This window comes from Chelonoidis abingdonii, chromosome 6, assembly GCF_003597395.2.
Source record: "Chelonoidis abingdonii isolate Lonesome George chromosome 6, CheloAbing_2.0, whole genome shotgun sequence".
Taxonomy (NCBI): Eukaryota; Metazoa; Chordata; order Testudines; family Testudinidae; genus Chelonoidis; species Chelonoidis abingdonii.
In genome coordinates, this window is record NC_133774.1 from 20,908,647 (window position 1) to 20,917,820 (window position 9,174).

Genomic DNA, 9,174 nt, shown 5'->3' on the forward strand with positions numbered 1-9,174 from the left:
AAGGACATATAGCATATGCACAGCTACTCTCTGAGTGAGCATGAGTTATGTTATGTTTTATATGTTTTCTAAAATATATATAAATATAAGTTTGAGTCACACAAAACTGTAAAGGATGCTGTTAGCTTCTGAAATCATTGAAGATATTTACAGTATTGTTCTATTACAAACCTTATTTGGTTTTATGATTCATTTAAACTTCAAAATGTAATGTGCCAAAGACAAAATAATATTTTTGATAAACTATATTAAAATTGTGATGCATATTTCTTTGTACAGTGGTGTTCACTCTTTCTATTTTTAAATAAATTTGGTGCTGAAGCATGCTGCAGACTTGGCAGTCATGGAGATCAAATTCTTCTGTCCAAAGACGTAGAGATGGGACTGAACCAGAAACCTAAATCCAAAGAACTTTACAAATGTCAGCAAAGTTCAGATCCAGATCAAGATCTTAACCTCACATTCATCCCTCTTTATAAAATGTGCCTGAATCAGTATGTCAAATCTGAACACCTTGAACTTTGGGAAAATTTGGATCTGAATTCATAACTGAATCTCAGCTTTGTGGCTTATACCTATCTTTACACAGAATAGGTTATTTTTTAGATAAAGGCTTTAGTTAAACCTTAAAAAACAGGATAAGATTAAACAATGTGATGGAGAAGTATGTGACTGGAGAGACAATGGGAAGAGACAGGACTTTACGCCATCTCCAGTTATGGATGGATTAGGCCAAATTCTATCCGCTGAGAAAGATCCATGGCCACAGCCACTGCAGTATGTCATCTATAGGGTAATTCCATTGAATAGCGATCAACGTGGCCCTCCTAGTCAAATGTTAAAAGTGATCGCAATCACTGTTTTGATCAGAGATCTTGCTGGAAAAAAACAAAGGCAATATTTTCCTTTCATACCCAATGCAAAAACAGCTGCAGAACATCACAAAACATCACAGAGAACAAAAAAAGGAAAAGGGCTTCCTCTCCGAGCAGAGACTAAGCATGGAAAATGTAATAATAAATTAGCATTTTTCACAAAGTTGTGAGCTCGTGGGGAAAAAAAGTTATAAGTAGAACTGCTCTGCAACTTTAACCATAGTGTTTTTTACCAACCAAATACTGTAATCAAATATTTCAGCAGCAATTTTAGTCTATGTACCATGGATTAAAATAATATCAAGGTGCCGGGGGTTAGTAATATGCTCTCTAAAAGACTGTCTGATGATAGGAAAGAGATAGAGCTAATGAAACTTGTCATTTTCACTCTGCAGAAAGTTTGCAAAAAATTACTTTGGTTTCAAACCATGTGGATTTCCCCATCAGAATTTCACTTTGGTTTTACAGATGAAACAGACACTTCTCCACTTCTCTTCAAACTCAAAACAAAACTCTGTCAACACTGTCGTGATTAGCCTGCTTTTATGAGAAGACCATGCAAGATTACAAATAATACAGAATTATAATCCTTGTTTATGACTGTGATAGTTGTTCATTAATATATTCCTTCCAAAAAATGTTAATCAATTAAAGGGTGAATTTTATTTGTAATTTAAAAATCTGATAGATCCAGTTTAGCCCTTTAAAATAATTATTTTTATAAATTGCAACTAGTTATGATTTCTCTGTGTATGATAGTTGGCTGTTGTAACGATGTGGTATGTTTGGTATCAACTGTTGGTTCATTTCCTGTTCATGGTCTGAAGGTTTTATAAAATGTGTGAGTCTGTCACCCACACAGAGTGCCATTAGCTTCAGTGAAACACCATTCAGGCATAAGCTATCCCATAGCTTTATTTTATTACCGAGTCACAGCTTTTGTTGAGTCAGAACTAAAACAGTATTGAGCTCTTTTTGTCTATTTATTAAGCAAACTAGTTTATAATATCCTTTTACAGGATATATTTTCATTTTTATTACTCCTGTATTCTTTCCTGTGTTTTCTATATTAGCACATTTTCCAACTGGAAATACTCCTGTATTCTTTCCTGTGTTTTCTGTATTAGCACATTTTCCAACTGGAAAAGAAGTGTTAGCACCCATCCTATCATGAGAAAATTTGAAAGATTCAAAATGAAAGACAACATTTTACAGGTGTAAAAAGATGTTGACAATCCTATCGGCATGTATGCCATTCATTTCACTTGCGATAGCAGCTAGAACTCTATGTACACGTACAAGCATTTTGATTTTGTCTCCGTATTGTTTTCAATTAGAGGCTTTTTTGCATGTGATGCGCCAAGGGAAAAACAACACTTACAGTTAGTACTAAGGTACTCCCGGAGACAAATATGATTAATGGGATAATCTTGTAGATTACAATAGTTAGAGGCATTTCCTGCCATTTCCCACTCTCCAAGGACTGGTTCTACTCACATCCAATACAAGCAGCTGCAGATTCTTCAATACCATTATTATCCAATGTAGGACTATGTTCTGCCTGTTAAAATTCCTATAACATGCATCTTCTATAATTGTCTATTGTTTTGTCTCAGTTTTACAAGTTAAATCTTTAAATTCTGTGACTGCTTTAAGAGAGGACGTTATAAAATTGCTATTGAGTTTAAAACAGTATATGTATATATTTATACAAAAATTGATATATAGATGTATACATGAACATATACACTCGCTGTTCAGGTATATTGTGGAGCTAATCTTTCAAGTTAGTTAGTTCCTATACTGAGATCCAGCAGGCCAAACTCTATTTAACAAGGTTGTCTTCATTTAAAAATCAGCAAGAAGTTGTACCATATGGATAATATAAGGGTAATGTTCACTGAGATCTTGATATGTTTTCTACAAAAGCAGATGGATTTAAACATTCGGAATAGGAAAGACCTTGTGCGTGCTGTAGCAAGCTTGACCTAAATTCTATGGCAAGGTGCTGCAGAAGTGAGAATTTGTGGCAGCTTCTGATACATTTAAAATCTGAGGCGGAATTAAATATTACTTGACTACTTTAACATTTAATTCAATTTGTTTTACACTGTCCCTCTAATTTTCAGTGCTTTGCAGAAGTTTGTATTGGAAATGTATAACTATATTATGGATTTTCATAGAAGCTGAAAGTTTTGGCAAGTGAGTAGTAGATGTTAGGGCTCCTGGCACCTGGTGGGGCATGGGAGGGAGTCTGAGATTGTTGTATAAACACATTAGCTGGACGTTCCTTCTAAACTGATCAGCAATGAAAAGATTAATAATGTTCGTACGTAAATTGTCATTGTTAGTTCTCACAGTCAACACTGCATTGAGATGACTGAGGCAGTTTACTCCTCTCAGAGGATTGTTTCAGGCTGGCCCACAGACTCAAGTGGATATCACTGCATCTATTCGGTTCATATTTTAAAGGTTTCCTATAAAGCTATAAGGTGACTAGAAAGATTGTAATGAAAGCTTGGATTCTAGAATACATTTCAAAACAGAGGATGCGTTCTGTGGCAAATTCCACACCACAGGGCCCTAAGGTTAATGTTTAAAATGAGCACAATTACTTGTAGCTTCTTTAGGCTCCACGTAACCTATGTTACAGTGAATTGTTTTGATGACAGGGGCATTTCTTTTTAAATGGAGGCCTGAGGTCCATATGCAAAAAAGTCATACAAATGGCTAATTGAATGCCAAACTAACCGTTCGTCTAGTCACTCAATTTGTATATACTGTTAGAGGCATTTTTTGGCATGCATTGTTTACACATGGACCTGAACCTCTCCCATTTGAAAAGTTGGGTCTGCATGTCTTAACTCACTTTCAGTGAATACACTGCATCATATCCAGTGTTTAATTTGTGCCAGGGCTTGCCAAGACTGAGCCCTGGAACCTCTAGTCTTGGCAGTTCATAGCCCCGGCACCTCTGGGCTTTCCTCGTCAGTTATGAAAGTAAAAAAAAAAATTGCTTGAGCCCAGACACCTAATAGCTTGAACCCCTGGAACTTCTTTCATTACAAATTAAGCACTGATCATATCAGATATGACTACTGCTCATTTGTAAGTGGTGAGATTTACATAAGGTTTGTAATTAATTATAACAACATTTCCTTTACATATATTAGAAATAATAAGCCATGCATTGTCCACTGGGCATCATCCATGATCTTGTGATTTGTGTTTTGAAATCCCTGCTTTGACTTTTCTCACCAGCTATCTTCTCAATTCCATTCTCTCCTTTCTCAATAAAACCTTGAATATTTTTTTCATGTAGCTCTCCCCACAAAACTCTCTCCTCAGCTAGTTAAATCTAACCTGAAATGGCTCTTCTCCATTTGGTCTGGGTGTATTCTCATTCTCCCCTGGTTCCATTGTTCACTTCTTTCTTTCCTTGATATTGTTTCAGTTAGCAATTGGAACATGCTTCTCCATTGACTGGCACAGGTTACTGAAGTCTATCGCCTCTTGTTGTTTGGCTTCATTACTGCCTGGCCAATAAACCTTGAGTGTGAATGACAAACATAGTCTTTATGACTTCTTTATAATAAACACCCCAACTCCTCAGTCATTAGCCCCTCTCTAAACCCCTTTGGCCACTTCTTTTCTGCATTCAACTTTAGATATATTACTTTCATGCAGAAGAAACCCAAATCCATATCCCCTTCAATCACTTTGTCAGCAAACAAACATCCTCAGAAATTCTGGCTTCCTGTTTAGTTGAATTCAGTTAAAGTTTTCTTTCTAGCCCTATCCCATGGACTTGTTTAGGTTTCCAGCTTTCATCAGATGAACACCACCCCTTGTAAGATTCCCCTTCTGTCAGGAAGCCCTAAATCCTCATCTCTTCAGTCTCTCTCTCCCAAATTCCCTCCACTGACTCTACAGAAGCAATCAAACTGTACATAATCATAACCTACTAGTTTCCATATGTTCATTCTCCTGAAAATTTGGCCACAACACCCTTGTCCAATGATACTGTAATCAGATATTACTACTTGTATTGTATATAAATGAGATTTTTTAAATTTGAAGTAATGGAAAACTTACTCAAACTACCACGCAGAAAAGTAAAGGGAAAACCTCCAAACAGATACAGAGAATTTTGACAACCATCCAAAGTACACATGTAGAATTGAAATGAATGTATTTTAGCTGTGCTGCTAATGACATCTAGTGGAGAAAGTAGGAAACAATAGTTTATACTTTTATATTTATTTCAGCAGTGCATAGGGACCAACCAAAATCAGGGCCCTATTGTGCTAAACACTGTAGACCACAGTAACAGGTCCTGCCTTGAAGATCTTATAATATGGATGCATTTTATAATTGTTTATGTTAATCAATACAACATGAAATAAAATTCAGTGCTATAAGGAGTATTGGCAAACCAAAGCATAAATGGTAAATCAGGATCCCAAATATCATGAGATTGTTTTTAAGCCAACATGATTTCAAAACAAAACAAAAACACCTACATTTTGAGTTCCTGTTATTTACACTCTGGAGTTTGCCTTTAAGGTACATTTGAGTCACATTTTCAAGATTTTCTCCACAACCATAATAGCTAGGCAAAAAAAATTTAAATGAAAGCTGAGATTCTTGCATATTCACATAGTTCCAGAGGCTTTACCAAAAAAAATTAAAAATCACCAAGTATTTCAAGACTCATGATAATCAGAGTTGGCAACACTGATTACCAATAAAAATAATAATATGGAATTCAAATAATTCACATTTTTAACTAAATGTGATGATTTTTTTTTAAACACCAAAACCTGCTTTAAATTTGACACTATTTCCAAGAGTTAAATCCATTTCTAGGTTGTGTGTGGGCATTTGTTTGGCTTTTTCTGTCATTCCTCATTCTTCTTTAATAGTCAAGTATACTGCAATGTTCACAGCTTGGAAGTTCTGATCTGGACCTGACTTTATGTTGAAAGGATAGAGGTGTGGGATTCCGACACAGTGTTGGCCCACTGTTGCTCTTCCATAATATTACTTTGGTTTTGCCTTTATTCCATTGAAACTGTGTTGCGTTAATAGGAACACCCTGTATATGTACCTAATACAACTATGTTTTGGCCTGATCCAACAAAGAAATCTACAGCTAAGGCAGATTTTTATGGCTATGCAAAGCCTCACTGAACCCAAGGATCTGAGCTCTTATATGTATTATCTTAGCACCAAGAATAAGTTTGGAGGAGTTTTGTTTCTTTCCCACAATCAAGATTTGGTTCAATCTACATTCTTGGGTACACTGAAGATCTCCAGCATTAGTATTTTTATGTGGAAATTGATATATTTAACTTTCAATTTGCCATTTATTTTCTTAGAAGCTATATGTGTCCACTCAGGTGGCCGTATTTTCAAGATGCTACAACGTATGTGAATTTCTTTGCATGCTTAAGGTTCTTAATATGAACTATCATAGGTACATTTGGTTACAAGAATACTTCAAAAAAAAAATAGGCAAGGTACTCTAGTTGCAAGTTAGCATTTTAATATCCAACATGAAAAACACTAGGCAGCCTAACAATTAAACTTACAATAATGACTATTCAGCAGCATTAAATACTCGTGTACAGTTAACACTAACTCAGCCAGCCAGGAATACTAGATAACCAGGAACAGGTAACTCAGACAGTCAATAAATCAAAACAACAAAAAAGCCGCTTTACCGCTACCCACCCTTCCCCACTGTTCTACCACCACCACCATTACATTTTAATAAACATTGGAAGACCTGGAAAATTCCAAAAGATTGGAAGCATTGCAATGTTGTGCCGGTATTCAAAAAGGACAAGTGGGCTGACCCAGGTAACTATAGGTCTGCTAACCTGCTATAACTCCCAGGCAAAATAATGGAAAAACTGACAGAGTCAATCAATAAAAATTAAAGGAAGGGAATATGATTAATGCTATCGACATGGTTTTATAGAAACAAGTCATGTCAAACAAACCTGAATTTGCTTAGAGATTACAAGTTTGGTTTACAAAGGTAGCTATGTATAGACTTAGACTTTTGTAAGGCCTCTGACTTGGTACATGACAATCTGATTAAAAAGAATAGCATTGTATCATCAGTAAGGTGCCCGCTAAATGAATTAAGAACTGGCTAACTGATAGAATTCAAAGGAGTGGTCAGTGGGGAATCTAATGAGGTTTCTAGTGGGGTTCCATAAGGATAAGTTCTAAGCCTGATGGTAGTCAATATCTTTATCATTGATCTGGAAATAAATATAAAATCTTTTATAATATGTGTAGATGACACAAAGACTGGCAGAATGGTAAATGACTGGGTAGACTTAAAGAGTGAACTGAATCTTGGCTCGGCCATTCAAATATAATGTATTTTAATACAGCCAAATGCAAAGTTACACAGCTAGGAACAAGGAATGCAGGCCACACTTACAGAAAGGGAGACTGTACAGTCATTACTTGCCAGCATCAAGGATTTAGAGGATCACAGTGGACAAGCAGTTGAACATGGAACTGATACTGGAATACTGCATCCAGTTCTGACGTCCACATTTTAAAGACGCTGTTGCAAAACGGAGAGGATGTAGAGAAAAGCCCAAAAAATGAGTCAAGGGCTACACAGATGGTGTCAACAGGATGGGTTCAATTTCCTTGACACAGGAATGCTGGGCTTTAAACTAGGTTCAAAGGGGGCAGGTGACAAAAGTCCTCAGGTAAACATAAAAAAGGCACCCTTAACTGAGAGCTAGATAATAGGGATTAGGGGGAGACATGGCAAATTATAATAGGATCTAAGGAGCTCCAAGAGGCAAATCAGTAGAAGGATCTTCTCAACATCTTAAAAGTCTATACAGATCTGTCACATCTTACATGCATTTAATATGTGTGATTTCAGCTTTACACAGTCAACTTGTGGAACTCCTTACCTGAGGAGGTTGTAAAGGCTAGGACTATAACAGCATTTAAAAGAACTGGATGAATTCATGGAGGTTAAGTCCATTAATGGTTATTAGCCACAAAGGGTAAGGAATGGTGTCCCTACACTCTGTTTCTTTGTCAGAGAGTGGAGATGGATGGCAGGAGAGAGATCACTTGATCATTACTTGTTAAGTTCACTCCCTCTGGGGCACCTGGCATTGGCCACTGTAGGTAGACAGGATACTGGGCTAGATGGACCTTTGGTCTGACCCAGTATGGCCGTTCTTATGTTCTTTACACTGTCGACAAAAACAAAAAAGAGAAAAATAACAATTTTAATACTGTACCTGTAGTGTGGGTGATTCCGCCCACCATTACACTCAATGTAATTTTGACTATACGCGATTTTCACTTTATGCACTGACTGTGGAACATAACCCCAGTGTACGATGCAACAGACCTCTATACAAATGCAAGACATATTGCAAACAGGAAGAACTGGCACTATTAGGAGGAGGAATAGCTCAGTGGTTTGAGCACTGGCCTACTAAACCCAGGGTTGTGAGTTTAGAGATCTGGGGCAAAAATCTGTCAGGGACAGTACTTGGTCCTGCTGTGAAGGCAGGAGACTGGATTTGATGACCTTTTAAAGGTCCCTTCCAGCTATAGGAGATAGATAAGACATAAGGTAAGCCTAAGCCAGTCCTAGCAACCCCATTTTAATGGGGTCACTACCCACTTTGGGTTCCCAACCCACAGTCTGAGAACCATTGGTCTAGATCAGGAGTTCTTAAACTGGGGGTCGGGACCCTGCAGGGGATTGAGAGATTACTACATGGGGCTTGCAAACTGTCAGCCTCCACCCCAAACCCCGGTGTTAAATACATAAACAAGTGTTTTAATTTATAATGGGCGGGGTCATACACAGAGGATTGCTATGTGAAAGGGGTCACCAGTAAAATAGTTTGAGAAACACTGGTCCAGATAATACTTAGTTGTGCAATGAATGCAGAGGACTGGACTAGATGACCTCTTGAGATTCCTTTCAGTCCTATGATTCTATAAGGTAGATGTATTCAAGTCAGCAGGGCCTGATGAAATTCATCCTAGAATACTTAGTTAGATAAAGCAACCTTGGAACCATTAGCAATTATCTTAGTCGTGGAGGACAGATGAAGTCCCAGAGGACAGAAGGGCAAACATAGTACCTATCCTTAAAAAAGGGAACAAAGGGAATGTGGGAAATTATAGACCAGTCAGCTTAACTTTAATACCTGGAAAGATACTGGAACAAATTACACAATCAATTTTTAAGCACCTAGAAGGGAATATAAAGAATAGCCAGCATGGATTG